Consider the following 21,150-nt stretch of genomic DNA (forward strand, 5'->3'; position numbering starts at 1 on the left):
GCTGAACACCTAGTGAAATAAGAGAGCATGATGCCTTTTGATTTTGAGTGGGATATGTGTTATACAAGTCTGTATGCAAATTTTTGCATACAGGTGAATTATTAGGTGAATATCATACTGTGTTACTCAACAGTCATGTACATAATTACTTACATTGACTTTAAATCTCAGAAGTAATCGGAAGACTTTATTAAAAAAAAGGTTTTGACTCCTCCTTTCCTCCAAGAAATCCTCTTCTTTAAACCTGATTTTTAGCTGCTTAACATAGGCTAACAATGTTGCTTATTAATTTCTAATATAATAGRAAATACTAGCCTCACTAAAAATGTATACTGCATGGGAGGGCATCAGAAAAAAACCTGAATATGTTTCAAGGGTATAGCCAAACCAGTGGTAAGCAAACTTAAGCACTAGTGGCATAAGGTGTCCTATTGATTGCTTTATGCTCCTGTTGTTACTAATTAGTGTGAAAAACTCCTGTTAATTAGACCAGCCTCTTTGGCTGTTGTGTCCTCTACTGGGACYATGGTCAACCTTAAAAAAATTCCAAATATGAGGGAGGAGAAGGAGGCCATGGAACAAAATCCTTTTTATGTTCTGTGGTGTTCTGCTTTCCAAAAAGCAAAGAGCTGGATCCAAACTAGAAGGTCTGTGTTAATGTCAGAGAGCTGTGTCCTCAAAGGTGCTTATTCTCCATTAATTTCACTGAGAGCTGGTATCAGAAGAATTGGGCACCTAAATACCTTTGTTTATGTGTGTCCTTTGAAGTTAAACCAGTCCACAGCCTGAATTTCATACTTGGCTCTTCTGCAAAGCACACAGCACATAGTCAGTGTGGATCTGTTCCAAAGCAATTGCTTACAAGTAAACAAATAAACAGTTAAGTAGAGCTTTTTGAGTAAAACATAGAGGTCCAAAGAATTATTTTTATTTCTGACTCCTAAAACAATTATAACTGTTTTTCTACTTCCCTTTAAATTACTATGATTTCAAGAAACATTCACTTTCTATGGCAAACAAGATTTTTTTTAAATTACTTTTTAAACAAATAGGCTAGCCAAAATTATTACTTAAGTAGTCCACAGCATAAATTCTTAGCAAGTATGAATGCAAATAATAATCATGTTGCAACTGTGTTAAGCTGGAAGCATGTTTGAAAAAAGCTTGAAACATGGTTTACAAGCCTTAATGTTGTCATGGTCACAGTTGATCAGGGTTAGAAATAGCTGATGCTTTAGAAATTTCTCATGATACAAATACGGCCATAGAAGTTAGACTTGAGAAGAATTTAGTGCCACTTCTTCCTTAACTAAAAACTTACATTTTATTGTGTTTTCTGCCCGGAGAAAATAGAGCACTTTCCAAATTGATGTACTGAGGGAAATGTAGCTTCATGCCAGTGTTATCAGTTTTCCTCTATTTTTGTTTGCTGGTGTCAGCTCTATGCCCACTTTCCTAAGTGTTAATATGTAGAAATGTTTCCAAAAGGTTAAGGGAGGCTAGAAAACAAGAACTGCGCAAGTGTGGAAAAATCCATCTATCCAGTAAAGCTCTCCAAAATATGCAAAAACTTCAGGAGATCTTTRATGCAAGAAATCTAGAATAACTATAAAGTTATTGACAAGCTTTCTCAGATTTATCTGATAAAAAAGGAAGACCTCTGTGGAATATTTATGTAGTCGTCTTTGGTGTGAAGCTTTGGTTGGAGCGTAGTGTGTGTGCATGTTGGCTCTGAGGATAATCTTCCTGTCTGCTGCAGGGAGACAGCATACAAAAATCTCTTTTGTGGTATATTTAAAGGGATAAAATGCTCCTAAGAGAGTGGTAGTTAATTGGAGGAGTTGTGGAAAGGAAGAAAAAGTGCTTCAGAGCTCTGTGTTGGTTCTTCTCGTAGTAACTCTCATTCCATGTAAAATGGGTTCTCTGCTCAAAGTAGCATTTGGAGTAATTGAATAGCTTGAGTCACATGTGCATGATATACTAGTGTGATTCAAAGAACTGAATTAGTATCCAGGTACCTGGAAAGGGGAGGGGGAAGCTGTGGAAGGCAATATCTGGTTGTGGTTAGAAATCAAACATGGACATACGGCGACTGCTCGTGTATTGCCAAAAGGTATTAATGTAGATTCCCAGTCCATGAAGTCCCGGGATCTAAGTTACAGCTGCATTCTTGAGCTGGAACATGCAAACCCACGAGGTGCAGGTCCTTTACCCACTACTATGTATTTACAGACCAGTTCTTAAGTCTGTAAATAGATGTAAAACATGCCTTTTCTATAGAAGTAGCAAAGGTAAAGAGGACTGCGACTAGTACTGCAACCTGTTGTRAGTAATCAGTAGCCTAAAGTTTTGCAGCTCTGTATTTTATTACTGCTGAATATCTTTATTTACTAAGCTSTTTGATATTTCTGAAGTAATCTTGTTCCATAAAAATGCATATTTTTCCTCCCTAAAGTGACTATTTACATGCCAGTTTTACACCAAATGAAGAAACAACAAATGTGTAGGAACTGACATTACCCCAGTATAACCTGCCTTGGTTTAGGGGATAGTTAATGATAAATTTATTTTCGTGACCTGTCTGCAGAATACTTGTATCCTAATTAGGTCCTATTTTGAGGGCAAAGCATGTGAGTTTTTAAGAAAACTTTTTAGGATGGGAAGGGCAAGGGGACTTTTGTCCCTAGTGAGCATGAACCCCAGCTACTTCACATAACATCACCTAAATGTGTAAGTGCATTATTTTGAGTAGCRTATTAATATTTTGGCACAAGCGCAGGTACTTAGTGGATTGGCCCACAGTGGTAGTCATAGCCAAGTAAGGGGCTCAAGGGGGGAGAAACCAAACTGACTTGAAGCATAGTCATAGTTTTTAACTTTATATAATGTCTTTCGCAATATAGAAGAAAATTACCTTTAGGACGGGCCGCCAGACCTGTTGTGTAAGTAATCCAGCCATCGAGCTGGTTGGTATCTCTCTTTTCACTTGAACTTTTCTGCGATGCAAGTCTCAAAGGAGYGAGTGCTTAGTGCAGTCTCTGCCGYGGCTCCTTGGTAAGTCATTCAAGTCTATCTTTCTGTACAGTTACTTTCCAAACTAGTGAACAAAAATAAGTAAATTTTTCATAGAGTGCTTTTAAAGAGAGCTGCTAATCAATTTTTCTTATTATTTTATGCCCTGTGATTTTTACACCACCCCCACCAGCTGGTTAATCATGCAAAAGCTGAACACTTCATTAGCCAGAACATGTTTGCCCATGGGCATTTCTGTAGTAAATTAGTTCTTTCTATTTATACAGGTAAGTCATGGCCAAAAGTCTTTAAGGTGCCAAAGGTAAGGGTTGGAATTAATTCTTTTTCTGAGTTTTCAAGAGAACGAGTTTTAACTTTAAGCACTGATGATTTGAAATTACTTTTGAATTAAAGATAGCRTGGATAAGAGATCATTCTCACTGGTCCAAAAATACGTCACATCTTTCTGTATCTCTAATGTGGCCTTACTAGCACAGCCTCCCCATAAAAGTAATAATAATAATAATAAWAAAATCAAACGTACGCTCCCCCTTATATATACAGTGTGTGTTACTCCATACACATTCTTGCTTGTTTGAGTGGCACGTAGAGTATTGACCAGCGTTCTTCCTTTCTTACTCTGTGCCTTTTAAACTATTAATTGAAAATATGTGGTTTCTAGATGCCTTTTTCCCTCAAATCAAATGGTACCCTCTGAAAGCCTACTTTAGCTCGACAATGAATATAGCTTTCAGGCTTTGGCCATCACAATATTGTTTGAATGCCACCATTTCCTGCAATCAATGTAATTTTATATCTACTTGGAATAGAAAGTCAAGATGGTGATTGCCTTAATTTAACTCAGTGTTGTATTCATTAAGGAGCTGATACTGAATTCCTTTCAGATCAAAGTCTGTCTTGATTTCAGTGGAACCTTTTGGTGCACAAGGTGTGTGGTATCCTTCTAAAATGTTGTCATTGTGACTAGTGAATAAAAACTAAATGTGTTGCTAAATTTAGGCTGGTGCTCATGTCAGCTTCCTTTTCTAAACGACGGTAAGTGCATTCCATAAATAGTATGCCTCTTATGTTGTCATATCTCTTTTGGCTTGCTTTGCAGTATTTTACAGGATATTTGCAAATGAATTTTGTGTTCAGTAGGCAGGGGATGAAAATAACACTACTCATTGGGACTCCATTAACTCGCAGCTAATGAGGAACCATTTCAAGGGCTGGACGAGTGTAATTCAGTTTAGGTTGTGTTCCAGGCTGCTCTGCTCCTGCTCCGACTCATCCTGTGCCATGCTCGTGCTATGGTCTGGAGGGATAAAACCCAGCACTGCAACTCGGGAAACACAGCTTTCACTCCTGCGTGGACTTTTGTCAGTTATGTTTTTGGTGCTTCGGTTTCCCTTCTTCCTGTAAGGTAGGAGAGAAGAGTGAGTGTGTGTGTATGCGTGTGTGTGGAGATAGGTGACAGTGATCTTGACCTACATAGTAAAGTGTTTTGAGATCTAATGAAATACTATAAAACACTATACTTGTGGTGATAGCATTATTACTTGTAGAAAAGGGTACTACATGATGACAGTAAAGGTGGTCCAGTCTGGCCCTTAATTAATTTTATTTTCAAAATCTATATTAGTGACTGTCATGAGGGCACCTGGGCACTTTACATCAATAAAATAATCAATTTAAAAATGCGTAGACCAGAACTCTCCGTTCACTAACAAAATTCCTGTTCCCTGGTATGACTAAAGGTCAGTCCAAGGCTGGCCAAACAAATAGGACTTGCGTTTTTGTGCCTTGGAGCTTGCCAGACGTAGGCTCTGGCGGAACACCACGGGGAGCAGCTTCCAGATGCCCACGYTCCCTGCTACGACATCCCGCTGCTGGCCGGGCACACAGTAACCCGCTTAAAACTCAGATGATAGACTTCAGGACCTAGCTGGAGAAGGGCTTCCTCGGAGCCCGGTCCCAATTACAAATGCAACTTTGCCACTTACAACCAGCCCATTGAAATGCAAGAAATAGGTACTTGGTGTAGCTGGGCTGCTGGAATAGGGAGATAAAGACCTTGTTCCAAGGAGCAGGTTAAAGGGCTCTTAACTGAAGAAACTTTATTGATGATAAATGTTACATTAAGCAAGCTTAGCAAATTCTCTAGGAATAGAATGCTTCCCAATTTTTTGAACATGTGTGTTGTGTTAATATTTTATGATACTTGTGCATTAAGGGCTAGTTTGTACGATCTTTAAATGGGTTTGGACTGCTGAAATTGCCTTTAAAAACAATATTGGTCACTGCTAATTAGCTAAGTTCCCAATATCACTTATCATACTGGTGATATAAAATAAATCATTTTCTTTTTTTCAGGCTTTAAATGTATACATTCTTACAAAGGTTTATTTATTTGTATTAGTTTCTCTGGGGCAATAATCATACTTTAATATATTTCTAATGTGCCAAGAATACTGGAACTTGAAATTCTTGGATGCCACTGTAATTTTTATRTGTAAAATAGTAATATATTTTGATGTCTTGAAATCCATTTGAACTCAAGCTGAGCTTAAAAATCCAAGATCTGATTCAGGAGAATTCAGTCCCATCTGGCCSGTGGGTAGCAGGTGTGCACAAGCACGTGTGTGTATGTGTGTGCATGTGTAGCGAGGGAAAGAGCTGGTTGCAGGGAATGAAACATTTTGCTTTCCTTGTAAAGCTTTAATTCCAGTTTAAGGCTGTGCTTTGAGGCTCTCTGGCTGCAGTTTAAGTTCCTGCACAATTACCAACATCTATCGCCGCTCTCTGTTTCTGGGCAGCATAATGGTGTTGGTGAACAGCAGAAACAAGTAAGCGTACAGCCTTATGAAGAAATACGATTTCGAATTTGTCAGATTTTGATTTGGTTTCTGATTATACGCAGGACTGTGTGGGAGAACGTGAAGTTTTACAAATTGAAATATGCATGTTTCTCAAAGAGCGAATGAGGAAGGTTTCCTCCTGGCTTTCGGCATCAAGGTCTTTTTGAGAGTCGGTGTGCTATCCCAAAGCAACATAGTGAAAGTTTCCTCTCTTTATTTTTATAAAAGTACAGAAAATATATCATTTCCATTTTCAGTAGGTATGCTCTATATTTTTGTATTACTGTGATTAGAAAATGAATGAGTTTTTTTTCTTAATCGTTAGAAGTACTTTTAGCAACCTATTGGTTACTTCAGGCAACTCTACCGGTCCCACTTGGTCTCTTTGGAAACTTGCTCCAGACATTCTCATTTTCTTCTTTCTGCATCCCTTTCTTCATCTTTTGATCAGATGCTGTCAGTTACCTCTCTGCCTCTGCCTGTGAGCTTTACACTTGGGAGTTTTAAGAGCCTGCTCCTCCATGACTTTTGGCATTAGCTACCAAGTCAGTTCTGTCTTTTTTACAACCCCCTCAACTCTCTCTTTTCAGACTTTTCAATATTTCCTGTTCCTTTTGATCGTCTTTGCAACTATACAGCATCACGCTGGAAAATCTTTCTGCACGTCTGTTTTTTATGGGAGTTGGCATGCAAAGCATTACTCAAGAAAATAAGTAAGCAAACCATTTCTTTTATGGTTTTTAAGTTCACACTGCTACAGTAGATGACACTTTCTTACTGTATTTCACACAGTTTTCATGGTGAACTGGCTTATGTTTCTAACATATATGTATTTCTAACATAGTGGAGCTGGTGCTGTGTTGCGAAGAGAAGTCTATCTGGTTTGACAGACGAAATGATAAGCATTGCTCTGGACATCACTGTAAAGACTTTTCCTTTTGTTTGTTTACTTGAAGAAGTTAAATGGAAGAGGTCATCCCCTTTGACAGAGCAGATTCTTTTTTTCTAGCAATAGGGCTTTGCATGAAAACATTTTTTATTAAGCAAGTCATCCATACTGCACCGTAGGCTGTTTGAGTGTAACAGTATGTTACAGTCTGCAAAGTTAATGCAGTTAATATTCAACTGAACTTTTGGGGGGTTGCTAATCCCTTAGGCAGGCTTAGCAGAAAGGGCAAACATATTTATAGCACTTTGAATCAGACTGCAGTGAACAAGTAACAGTATGTGTTATACCATGCAAATGTTACACAATTTCAGGAGAGTTCAGTGCATAATCATCTTTTAATAGTACTTAAGTTGGTGAAATTTCTCATCTATAAGCAACAGAATTGTTGGTTCAGTGGACAGCAGGTCTGTTAAAATGGGACTCTGAAAGGTCTTGAGATTCCTTTTCTGGTGATAAATTCTGCAAGTTCTGAACAGATTTATGGGCTGTTTAATTAGGAGTTAACTGTATTCTTTAAGCTCTGTCATTTATATTATTCCCTAATAGGATTTCTCTGGACTTTGTCACGTATCTGACTATGACCAAGTGCATGCAGTGTTGTCAGTAGCCTGTTCTGTATAGACCACGGTATCTGCCCGTCTCTGCAGAAGTAGGAACATTTTTCCTGAATGATCTTTACTGCAGCATGGAAGCGTGACGCTGGGTAGGGTTCGCTTGGGTTAGTGCTCTATGCACGTCGAGGAAAGAAAATAAGCATTAAGTTGCAACTTGCAGGCAGAGCACAGAGAAGCTGAAGGAATCGGGCTGAGAATATCTAAAAAGGAGGGTAATGTTTCCATGAGGCAGAAAGTCTCCATATTTATGTCAATGACAAAACTTGCATTAGGTGCAAGGTAATACGGAAAAGTACATTAAGGCCCTGTAATGCTACCAACCAGTCACAGAAGAAGAAAAAAGTCTAGAAGTTTCCACAGAGACTGAGTAAGTGTAGAGCTTTTAGTCCACTAAATAAGAGGTCTGCCAACTGGTAGTAAGCAAAAAGTTATTCTTATTTTTTAATATTATTTTTAGAGAGAGACAGATTTATATAGCTGCTAACAGACATAGTCTATAAGGTAGATTTTTAAGGTGGGCTGCTGGTGCCGGAGAAGCATAGGCCTAAGAAAGTAGGCATTCTATTCTAATTATGGATTTTTGATATTCACTACTACCTCCATTTTTCTATAGGTATTATATGTTAGAATGACTGACCCCAACACAGAACTTGACCTCAAAGGGGGCTCAAATGCTGGAATTTGTGCATGTACTCAAGTCATTTATGGATTTGCCACCTCACCTGCACTCACTTCTTTGCTTTCCCTCTTGTTCTTTGCAAACCACATTGGCCACTCATAGTCCTTCAGGCAGAATAACTGATGTTTCAGAATTGTTAGGAAAAATAAAAGTATATTGATAGGAGATTTTTGATCTTTTTCTATATTAATTGTTTAGTTAAAAATAAAATGACTGAATACTAAATTAAACTAATAGTATATGTGGGAGTTGTTTATATTTGAAATACCGTGAAGAACTCCTAACTTTTTTAAATGCAAACTTTCAAATTCCAGAACATAYTAAAATAGAGGTAAAAAATGTCTCCTAATAAAGGAAGGAAACTAGAAGAAAACTTAGGCTAGTCAGTTAAAGTACAGTAGGTCTGTAACTAATGCAGACAAGTGATGTGGCCGACACTGGTGTGGGGCTTCTTTGATTCCTCAGCCCAAATGCCCCCAGCTTACAGCTAGGTCAACCTCCACGCAAATCCGAAGCAAGAGTCAGCCTTATGCCTCTATATCTGTAATCAGACTCCATCACACTTCTGTCACTTTATTAAATATTAAATACAGACATGCAAAGTAAGTGCCTAACTTCACAGAGTAAACGTATACTGAATCTTGGCTATATATCCTGCAGCCATCTTGGAGCTTAGAAATAAATGAAACCATCTGCAGTTTTCTTGGGGAAAGAAAGAGTTAACACTCCAGTGATGTTAACTGTGATAAAAGGTATGTGTGTGTTCCTCCGCTGTGCTATATACATTTATGAGCTCTTTTTATAGCAGCATTCCCAGCAGCATTCCCAGGAGCAGCCCAGGTCCAATCAGGATTGGTATGCCATTGTGCTAGGTGTTGTTCTAATTCATGTGTAAATGTGGGGTGGTTGCTGCCCTGAGGATATCGCAGTGAAATTACAAACAGTATAAAAAATAGTAGGAGGTGTTGAGGAGAAGGAGGGCAGCTGCAGCAAGACGCACTTGTCTTGTTAGCCACGCTATACATTCAGCTTGATTCTAGATGATGGACATTTCATTTATTTATAACTCTGCTCTCTTCAAAAAAATTAGCCTCATTGACATTAATTTGTGTCTTAGCTATTTAAATAGAAATATAGAAAGAATGAAATGAATCRCTCCTCAAATCCTTCTAACTACATATTTTGTCTCTAGCAATGACCAACCCCAGATGCCTCCAAGAAAGTTAAGAGCCTCAGAATGAGCAGACATGGGATAATCTTCTCTCTACGTGGGGTCTCATCCTAATCTTTTGTTACTGTGGATTAATTTAAGCTTTAAAGCATAAGCTTTAAAACTTATTTATTGTTCCCCCTCCTCCACCTTCTACCTTGTTCAATGTACGAAATATTCCCGTGAGCTTCTGATCTGAGCTCTTGGGGTAATCCCACCTGCTCCTTGGTATGCTGACAAGCCGTGCAGACTGAGAACCATGCCACCGTGGTTGCTTGTTTCCTCTGACTCTGGCCGGAAGACGCTGGTAGATCCTTTTCCGTAGGGAGGTGGGAGAAGGCAGAAGTACAATGATCTGCTATGGCCTGCACGTTTCCAAGTCACTGTATGGCAAAGCTGAGGAGCTGCAGCTGGATTTCTCCAGTTTCTTTTAATTTTTTTAGTGGCTAATTTGCAGTAGAGCACAATAGGAGATGAGCATAAATAAATCTGGGAACCTCTGTATTAATTTCTTTTGCTAGCTGTGTACATACGAGCAGCTTGCCATTTGCATATGTGAATCTTGTCATAACAATTTCAGGAAGTGATTTGTTAATAATCAAGTTCTCAGAACAGCTCTAAATCAGTAATTGATGTAGGTCTGGATAAAGCAAGCCTTCCGCCTGCCTATTTTGTGGAGCATTTTTGGCAAGTTTCAAGCTAGCGTGAAAACTAGCCATCAGAATAAAATTTAGGACAGCTGGGATGCTTTGCAGTGAAGACTTTTGGCTCCACAGTTCAAATAATCACAATAGCAGCTCAATTTAGCCTTTGGCTGGAAAGGTTTGGCAGGGCACAATGAAAAATAATTATTTCATGGCCTGCTTATTTGTCCCTTAACAAATAAACTCTCCGACCTATGCAGGCTTATGTAAATATGCAGCCGTATGTGGGGTTGTAGAACACTGTAGTATCCCTATTTGGAAATATGCTTTATTTCCCCCTCATGTTGCAAACTTTTTTAGAGTTCTCTTTGGGGACYGAAGAGAGGGGTAGGAGAGATGAGACACAGAGCCCCTGGCAGGCAGGCACAGAATCTAAAAAGCCATCAAACACAGTCGTCTTTCTGCGAACACGTCCATTAGTATGCAGTGTTTTCACTGTTGTAATAATAAGAGCAATCATGATACGAACAAGTCCGTCTCTTCACAGCCTTCCCACGCGGGATGGAGAATGACAGCTCCTAAAGCATTTGGATATTTGCCTGAACGTACGCYGCTTAGCTAACCACGGTTAAACTTTCTCTCCATCCGTAAGGCTTCCCGGATCGCCTCTTCAGTTGGTTTAGCAGCAGCTCAAAATGCGAGACTTGAGATGGGGGACAGAAAAGCTTAGCAAAATGCTTTGTGTGTGCGTTTTTGTGGGGGAAAGTTTTATTACGCTTGATGATGGAGAGACATACCACATGGCTTTCTGTTCCTATTTTTCTAATATTTGCACTTTTYGTTGAACTGGCAGCAGCCAGTCCATAATGCTGTGTTTCTATATCCCACTCTAGAGGGGGAAAAATACACAGAAGAATACAGATTGATGTGTTTTTCTTCTGATACCTCCACTTTTGTTCTCAGATAGTGAAGGAAGCCTTTTTCCCAATGATCTGAAAGATCTCCTTAGGACAGCTGCATATACACACTCAGGCAGGCGCACATGCATGCACACACACTCATGCACACACGCAAACACACACATTCCTCAGATGGTTATGATCTGTTTTTAATAGTGGCAGTTCTTCTCAAAGTGTCATTTTAAAAAAAATCAGCAGTCATGTCATGCATCGGGATGAATTTCTAAATGTAAATGAGATTCTCTCAGTAATTTATTTACATTTGTTTTCAGCACAACAAATGAGACATCACGTAGCTTCATAATTTCCCATGACCGAGTCACCAGCATGAGGTGTGTAATTTACCCTGATTTAAGATGCTTATCTAGAGATTCTTGCAACAGTACCTGGTGGGGTTTTTTTTAATAGTACTTTTTGCTGGCTTTTAACCCATCCACTTCACCTCCTTCTTTGCTTTTCCGTTGAGAAAGAATTACAAATGTGTCCGCTTCTTGAGACCTTTTTGCAGTACAACTGAGAGAGGGATGGCTTTGTTACCTTGTTTTGTATATAATGCATTTTCTCTGCATTCCTTTCCTTCTCATTCTGGTAAAGTTCGTAGGAGGCTTCTGGTAGGCAGAATGAACATATCTTGATTTATAATCTGATGATGCAGGAAGGAAAAAGTTGATTGTGAACATGTCTGAYGGAAAAATGATTCTCCAGACATGAAGCATGAATTGGAAGTGTCCTGCTGTTGTTGGCTCCCCCCTTTTTCAGCTAAAATGCTAAATCCTAGGCCTGCTTTTTGCTCCACTGCTGACTTAGAGAATCTTTGATCTTCCTGTGGCTGAAGTGATACTTTCATTGAGAGTGAATGTAAACCTAAATTTTGAAATAATGTGAATGCAGTCATGTTACACAGAAATCATTACTTTTAAACTTATAGTTGGAACATTTAGATATCTAACTACTTGCTTGAGTATTTCAAGTAGGTAGATGATTAAAAGTGCAATGTACCATGCATACGATTTTGTACCTCTTATCTTGCAGGCTCAGTTAAGGCTTGGCTAAAAATCAGGGCAACAGTATTTGTTATTTTACAGGGTAACAGCGCAGGAGAACTGTGAGACTCAGGTGAAAGAAACTGGTAGTTCAGTAGTCATACAAAATGCTACATTACATAATTATGCTCTAGCAATATTTTGCAGTGTTAGTGTGCAAAAATACCACACGTCTTTGTAGAGGTAAGCATATGAACGTTAAACATATATGGTTGCTTTTTTCTCATTGAAAAGCATGACGTTTCTTTGTGTTCATTCCCAAAGCAAAATTCAATGTCTTCCTTTAACCTGAATAAGAGGTTGTCARTAAGAATAGATTTGAACTGGTTTTTAATGTGCGTTGTACACTAGGACCCCGTTCAGATTCAGCTTTTAGTCTGCTAGTGATTTCCTTTGCATTGCATGAGTCTAGCACCAAATTATGCTGATGGCCATTCTCTTACCAAATTATTTACAGAACGGCTGTTAAATTATATAAATCTTCCAGACAAGCATAGCTCTGGGCAAATTACTTCATCCAAGTTACTTTCATAGCATACTTAAAAGCAAAAGCTTACGGGAGCAACATGAATGTTATTTTGGTATGTGCTTATGGATATGTAGAAACAGCACCCTTTTTAGAAATAGCTGGTTCTCTATCTGAGGAAAAAGAAGAAACAGTGGTAAGAAAATTACTGATGTCTTTGTTGAAGACACAGAACTATGTCAGCTTGAAGAAAAGTTTCACWTTATAGAAGTACCTTAATAAGGCCAGCTGTAAGATTACAGTTTCTGCATGCTATGGTCTCATTCAAGATCTTGGGACATAGGGTTTTTTTTTCCCTTAGACTTAGGGCTACGTGCTTCTGGGCACTTGTAAGATCCAGCAGTTGACAATTGCACATCAGTGCACACACATCAGCTGGCTTCACTAGTTGCCTTTCAGATCCTGGCCCCTGATGCAGGCGTGCTGGCCACTTTTACAAGGGGTGTGGTGGAAGTATGTTTGCATATCTGAAAGCAATATAGTCTTTTACTGTATTACACCAATCTAGGAAGATTGAGCTGCTGCATGGTTGTCAGATTTATAAAAAGAACAGAAATGCTAAAACAGCCTTAACTCCCTTTTATAACTGGCATTCTTTCAAACTCTGTTCCAACATTTGGACGTACAGTCAGGGYAGAACATCTATATTTGGGTTTATGTGTAATAATCATACCTATTGGTGCACGTAGAAAAGCATTGGTGTAGATCACTGTTGAAGGACTCGATGCAATGCTTATGTTTAGCTGAGTGGTTTTTATCATCACCTTTATTTAGTTAATTTTTTTTTTTTTTTTTTTTTTCTAATATATGACTTTGACATGTTTACACTGTGAAACAAGAATGCCTTTCCAGCTTCTGCATGCTTGTGTGCTTTTGGTTTAACGAATATAAAAATTCAGGTTTTAAACTGGTTCTCAGGCATAATTTCTTCTGGGAAAACAGGTGCTTAAAATCTCTGTTTTCCAGACATTTGTCTGTCTGTATCTTTAGGGTAAAACTCAGCCATGTGCAGACAGTGTAGTTGGAACATACAGACTTGAATGGGACTTCTGCACTGAGGACCCAGATGTTGAAAACCTTGTATGTGAGAACAAGGACAAGAGGCTCAAAAATGCAGGAGAGCTAAAGGTCTTTGCAAATTTAACGTCAAACTGAACCTTCTCTAATGGTCAACACTTTGTTAATTTCCATCCAGTCTTGGGCCATGTTTGTTGTATAAGGACCGCAGAGATCCTTGGGGAAGACCTGAGGAGGCCGCTCAGCAGCCCTTCTGGGTGGCTTCAATCCATGTGAATGAGAGGTGTAGTTCGGGAAAAACAGGGATTGGAAAGGAGTAAGTTTGGAGCTTTTACCTGACCGCACTTTATGAAGCAAGCTTCTCACAGCATCATCTGCAACGTGGAGAATGTAACAGGCCAGAATTGCTCCTCCTCCCCCTTGGCTGAACTGGTGCATTTCATTATGTTGTTTGAAGATCTTTTGATTGGCACAACATGAATGTGAAGGTATGTGAAGGTTAGATCTCCTTTAGTCATGAACCTTAGCAGATGCCAGTCTGTTTAAGAGCCCCCTTAGCTTACAAATGCTCTTACACACAGGAAGATGTTTACAGCTGGTTCTGTCAACTCAAAAAGGAGAAGGCACATTCTTTTAGCTCTCAGGGTCCCTAATTCAATAACAGGGGTGCCAAGATGGCTGCTGCTGCACAGATACAGAGAATTAAGTTTCTAAAAAAAACCAAGAAGTTCCAAACTGTATGTCTCACAAGTTCCTCACTCCCCCAGTTCTAATCCATATCTCACTTATTGCTAGAGTCAACAGCCTAATAGTAACAAAAAATAAAACCTTTCATCATCTATTGATTTTCAGTCTTTAAAAAATGACAATAAGCTTTTTTTTGTCCAATTTCTCAATAAATAGGAACATATATTGGTTTTTCAGTTTTATTGTATTGCATGAGAATGTATTTTAGTGCATATAGTGGGTAATGTAGCATCAGGATCCATGTTTACGTTCAGCAAGTAACTTTTGAAACTGCATAGCTCAACTGAGATGGGTAAACAAATATATAATACTAGCCTAATTTAGATTACAATGCAGAATAATCAGGCTTGAGTCCATTTCTTTATTTGTCCTATTGTGATCCTCTAACTAGTTGAGAATTGCCATTAAAAAAAAAAGAAAAAAAACAGAAATTTACTAAAGTTGAACATCTTTTTTTTCCTTATCTGAGGAAAAGGGAGAAATTTTGTAGCCAAATAAGCACCACAATATCTCCCCCCCCGCTCCGGAAATCTGCCACAGATAATCTTGCACAGGTTGGAGAAGTCATGATATTCTGCCTATGTGATACAATGTGTCAAGTTGGCATGAACATCCTCTTTCCAGATGACCCTCCTGTAACTTTCTCCTTTAAAAAAAAGAAAAAATGGGTAAAGCACTGACAAACAACCTGAAATATGATTTAGCTAGGAGGGACCTTGGGATGTGGAACCCCAGGCTGCCTGCCTCCTGTCTTCCAGGGAAGTGGATGATCACCTGCTGGGTCACTTCCTTTCCACAGCCTGCTGCCAGGAGAGATTTAGGATGAACAGTTACCTCACATTTACTTTTGTGATGAGAAATGGCAATTCCATGATATTTTCTTCCCCTTTGCAGAAGCAATTTAAGTCTTTTTTTTTTTTTTTTTTTTTTTTTTTTTTTTTTTTTTTTTTTTTTTTTTTTTTTAATTAAGAAGCAGTTAGTTCTTCAGGTGAAATTTAGCCTCATAGCCAAAGACAGTAAGGTCTCTGTTGTTTCAATACCACCATCAAAAAATTGGAAGTGGAGGTGCCACTGCTAAGGTACAAAAGAGAACTGCATTTTCTTCTAGGCTACCAAAATGATGATTCTGGCAGGCTTCTTAGAAAATTTCACCTGGGCCATGAAATATAGTCTTGTATACTATGAATATAAAGACAGTTCTGGCTTATGTTTCATAAACATTTTGCTATAAGAGTTCTGTTGATAAAAGGAAGTTCAGTAAAGAACCATTTGGTCAAAAAGCTTCATCTTCTGTGGGTTGGATGTGCTTCTGCAAGGCATGGGGTCTTTCTCATGGGCTGCTGGGGATCTTGCTGTCTTCTCAGTGCCTCACAGGATCTGATGCACAAGGATGCAATAGATATTCAGTGACCAAAGCAATGCATACGTCTCTCTATACACAGAGGAGATATGGGGCAGGTAAAATTGTGAAGCAGAATCAAGCCTGAAATTCTCTAACTTTATGGCTTTTGTATGTGTGTAATTTTSCCATGATCTTTAATTCAAGTCTGCTTGGGGGAAGAGGGGGAGAGTGGTTAATCTGGTGCACTGAAGAAAAAACAAACTGTGTTACAGCAGGAGTCTAGATGACAGCATACAGCAAATGCAAAATTTGACATTCATATGAAAGTGATAGAAGAGAGCCAAAATGACTGCAGCAAGAGGAATACAAGTGGTTTAAGAAAGCAACAGTTTCTCTATTTATTGAAATACCACAGTCGACCTTGAAGGTGGTGGTGATACAATGTGGATTTTGTAGAGCAGCACAAAGAGAGGTGGCTGTTACAGAGGGAAGATGTGATTGGGTTCAGGTTCATGAGGAGCTAGATTTAGGAGAGGATTGCCCTTCCTTCTTTGAATATAAAATATAGTGGAGAATATTTCATAACACTAAATGGAAAGAYGCTATGTTAGGACTGCTGTTTGCTGTGCTGGATAATGAATTTCCAAAGGGTGCTTGGGCCTGGATATATGTTGTAGAGATACTTGCAGTCAGTTATAAGAGGTGTGACCGAACATGAGGCTTGGTTTTATGTACGTACAGTGCTGTTCTCTGTGATTCTGCCTGAGGTTGTAKATTTAATAAATCAATCTGCAATAGTAAATAATTTGTAGAAGTTGAATTGTAAATTAACCCTACTCTACAAACAGCGTCCCRGGCATAAAGTCATGTGGTATCATTTTTATTCTCTCACTGAGTGAGATAGCCTTTAACAAGCTGTTCCCTCTTCCAGTCAGTGTCCCCCCCCCAATTTTTCATCCCAGATTGAGCTTTACCTTGTGACTAAGTAAATCTTGTCTGCAGCCTTGAAACTTTTCCATGAGTATTTGTGTGAACATAACTGCTGGTCTGAATGAAGTGGAAAAAAAAACATATTCCAAATGCTCTTATGCCTGTTCCAACGCATTCAAGCCAATTAATTGCTAGGACACTTCTGTTAGAATAAATGRTCTTTCCCCTGTTCTTTGATTCTGGTCCTTCTCTTTACCTTGATGCTCAGCTGGGTCACAGCAAACTTCTGTTCTCTCCATCCTCAGGAAGTACTGAATTTCAGTACAGAAGTGAATTGCTTCTGCTATACAGCTTGACTTAGCAGCACTATATGCATGTAAGATGTAATTATTTATTGGAATAAGTAGTCAGAGGACTATTTAAAATTCCCAGGGCTTTTTAGAGTGTAAGTTTGAAAAGCAATAGAGAATCTGACCTTAGGGTATCCTGTGTAAATAAAGCCTTAGGCAAATGTCTTACCTTGTCTCTCCACTTGAGTTCTTTTCCTGTGTTCATTAGTGTACTTTTTGAATGTCAGTAGCAAGTTTTTGTCTGGGCAGATAGCATATTCCAGAGGACATAAGTTCTTCTCTGGAAAGAAGACCAGAATCACTATAATGAATGTCAATTTAATACCTTTGGGTGGTATAGAATGACATGAGGGCATCTCTGTTGCTCTCCAGTGACACTTACTCATAGACTGAATAATTCTGGAGCCAACAGAGTAGGTGGTACGTCTTATACCTCTCTGCACCAGCTGTGACTGGTGTGGTTCCCTGGGGTGTTATCAAAGATGAAATGAACTCTTGCATACTCCTATATGTCTGTTATGACCAAATCATCACTCAACACCCATGTTGTTATCATGCTCTGGGCAGTATACCTCTACCCTCAGGAACAAGTGTTACAGTGAGCTTTATTTTGGATTACATTTTAAAACTAACTTTTATGTGAACCCGCCAAAAAAAAAAGGCAAATTGAAAAAGCAATAAAGTAAGTGAAAGGTGGAATGGGAGGTGGGGAACAATCAGAACAATCAAGGGGTCTTTTTCTCTTTAGTAGATGCTAGGGAAAAAGGAAAATATTACAGATCCTCTCCTTTTGTTCTTTTTTTTTTTTTTTTTTTTTTGATTCAGCCCATTACACCCATGTGGTCCCAACACCTTCAATTATTTCAATATCAGCTCTGTCACTCCAAGGCCAGACTTCACTCTCGTGCCTTTTAGCACCATACTCACTCTGGTCATTCCCTCCGGGCATTCTCTACACTTATTACTTCTTACAACTCTCTGCTGGAGAAAGCGCATTGCACTAGCACATCGAAGCCCAAAATCACACTTAAGCTGCACAAAGGCCACTTGAGATCACTTATGTTTTTCATTATCCTTCCAAAGTAGCTGCTCAAAAGGTACAGTGGCTTTTCTAGCTGTTTGAACTCATTTGTAAGGCTGTCATTTTGGATTACTGGTCCATCAATGGCCTATAATTGTTATGCCAAAACATAGCACAAACATAAATAACCAATTGCACAATTTAGATTGCTTTCTCCTCTGCACACCACTCATCATATTCCTCATCCACACACATAGGTAGCATCTGGTGTTAACAAAGGCCATATTTGTCACATTGCAACATTTGTTTTGTAGTGAAAGCATCTCTTATATATCCCTTTGTTACTTAAGATCGTGTCAGCTTGTTCAATAAACCTGGAAATGGTGTTTAGAAGGCCTTGCAGTGCACATCCCTTTTTTCAAATGTTTAATGAAAGCCTAATGCAGTGGTGCTCCAGGAGATAAATGCAGAAACACTTAGAGCTCAGAAAAGGGGTTTGATACAGATCAACAAAGAACTCTTTTTAAGACTGTTGAAGTAAGTAATATTGTGCTCTGCTACTTTTTAAAATCTGAGGCAAATAGTGCAGGACAGCTTTTCTACATAGTGGATATTTCAAGGTCATCCGTGCTGTTAGCCTGACATAAGATACATAATCAATCCCTTTTGATGATCCACACCAAAACCAAGCAAAACAAAACTATGTTGAAAGATGAAGGAGGTGGCAGGGAAAAGTCCTAGAATGGCTGTGAAGCAAAACATCAGAAATTGTCTGGTATCTTTATTGCCAGACTTTGGCAGAAAGTTTTGTGCTTGAGGGTATTGAGGGTGTGCTTGCTTCTCATGTAAAGACAGCTGCCTCTTCAAAGTAGCATGGGAGCACATTGGATTGGAAKCACGAGGAGATTTGCAGTGCTATAATTCTTCCTGGGAAAAGGAAATGAGGTAAGTTTCTACTTCTGGGATCTTTCAGCAGAACTATATAAATTTAAAGAAATAAAACACAAACAGAAAATTGATTTCTGAATGACAGTGAATTATTTTCATTAGAGGATATGTAGTTCTGTGTCAAGGGAAAAAAACCTCAGTGTACTGTGTGCTACTTTCTGMAGCATTACTTAATGTACCAGTCATTGCTGGGAACATGGAGTCCTTTTAATGCTAGTCAGGTAATATGTCATTCTCTCTGTAGAAACTCTGTGCAGCGGGGACATGAGTTATATTCTGATGCAGTTATCAGAAGATCGTGTGGAGCACTAATGTGAGTCACTTCAGTGGAGTTTGCCCCATTTGAAATTTTTACATAATTAAATATAAGTGAGTCATTGTCCAAATTCTGCCAAAGTGCAGATGTCTTTAATTTAACATATGCAATTCAGCTTGCATAGGCCTTCCATACAGGGAACGTCTTTTCCTTTTGTACACAATTTTCAGTTAAATCCCAGTCTAAGAGCCATTTCCTGTCACCATTGAACATGCAAAATTCCCATTGAAATCTGTGGTAGCTTTGGTAAAAATAGCTGGAACACTGAGACCTTAAATAGACCTCTGTGCTTCTTTTCATGTTTTGCTGGTAATTCTTTAAATAYACACAGCTGATGAAAACAAATGTATTTTTGTTTCTGCACCAACAAAGGATATGGCCTACACGCTCCAAAGACATGCGTACAGTTGCCTACTAAAATATCTGTCTCTGTATCAAAACAATTAAAGAACASAGAGGGAATAAAAACTATAGGATAAATTTCTTTAAAGGAAAGCGAGMTGCAGGTGCTTGCCTACATATTAAGCTACAAATTTTCTTAATGATAAACTTCAGGATGGTGGACAGCTTAGTACTCAGGTTTAGTAAGAACAGGTTGTTTCATCTGAGATTAAAACCATCCTAGATGCAGCTAGCTATATCGCCTGCATTTCTGAAGATTTCGCAAGTCATTTGGTTTCTGAGGTCTCTTGATGATGTACCATTCACTCGCTGAGTCATTTGGCTGAAGAGGCGGCAGCTTTTTCCTTTCATATTTTTTCCACCCCCTCCCCTTTTTTTCTCAGCTGCAAATCTAATTGTTCTTCATCTGCTGCTAAAATGTAACAAAAATGTGATTAACCATCACATTCAGAAGTAGCTAGTAGTTTTTCTGAGCCAAGAGGGCACAGCAGGCAAGAAGAGGCATATATGAAAATGTTGGAAAAGTGTATGATTAACTCACGGGAGATAGTGGAAATGACTAAGCCTGCTCTTATAATTTCTGAGTCATTGACTAGATGCTATTTTTTCTCATTTATTAATGTCTGCTTTAGTAGAGCCATTAAATAATGTTTACTGCTGTAAATTCCTTCTCAGAGAAGGAATAGTTTGCTTTAAATCCATTTCAGTTTTACCCACAAGCTGGTCTGAAGGTACCAAATGTTTGATGAACTTTCACCAGTTTTGAGATTCATCACCAGTCCTATTGATAGTCCAGTTTTGTATGCATTACTGCAAATATTTTGCACAAATCATAATGTGGATGAATAGTTACTTCTTTGAAAGACTTGGCCTCTCTCTCTACGATCTCTGTACTTGTAGCTATATAGGTAGGAAACCGCTCTTGAAAGTAACCTTTGAGCCTTATGTCTACAGTTTTTCTTCTATGTTTCAAACACCCTCTGAGAGCTGGTGGTTTAATGTGCTTGTGACTGAAATAGGAAATACATTCCTACTTCCTAACATGGCCACTCTCCCCACACTGCTCAGCTAAGGAAGCACATGAAGAAGGAAAAGGAAGTTCCCACTCCGTCATCTTTACCTGCTTCARAGAAGGGATTAGGCAGGTAAGCAGTACTGCTTACCATGTAGATAAACAGCTAGGCTCAGGAGCACATAGTTTTTGACAGCCATGGTACCTGCTGCCTATTTATGTTCTATATAAATGTTCTGCCTTGCTTTTGATTTCTGAGCTTGTTCTCGTTAACGTTTTTTACAGCAAAATCTTTGTTAGGAAAGTTAAAGCTGCGTGGTTATGCCTGCAGAGCAGAGCACCGCGTCCTGAGTGATGTAACTCAGGTTCTGGGAGCAGAATAATTGCAGCAGAGTGAAGCTTCTTTTAGGATAATTACTCTTCGTGTGAACCAGGGTATAAAAGCCTGTGCAGAGCACAGCAATAACGCGGTTACACAGTTTCCAGTATTTGTGTGCCCATGCACAGCACTGCTGATCGGAGCAGGCATATCCACGAGGATGCTCAAGCAGTGATTTCATTGTCTCAG

At 38.9% G+C, this 21,150-nt stretch overlaps 1 protein-coding gene across 1 annotated transcript in view; it reads left to right on the top strand.

Annotated features, from left to right (window-relative positions):
- Positions 1-6,467: 6,467 nt before the first annotated feature.
- LOC146600170 (estrogen-related receptor gamma-like) overlaps positions 6,468-21,150 on the top strand; it is a gene marked incomplete at its 3' end in the record, with an annotated part of 229,435 nt that continues 214,752 nt past the window's right edge. Inside the window, exon 1 of the mRNA XM_085326090.1 lies at positions 6,468-6,586. The remainder of the gene's footprint in view (positions 6,587-21,150) is intronic.

The sequence above is a fragment of the Rhea americana genome, unplaced genomic scaffold, assembly GCF_003343005.1.
Source record: "Rhea americana isolate MKP2758 unplaced genomic scaffold, rheAme1 scaffold_127, whole genome shotgun sequence".
Taxonomy (NCBI): domain Eukaryota; kingdom Metazoa; phylum Chordata; class Aves; order Rheiformes; family Rheidae; genus Rhea; species Rhea americana.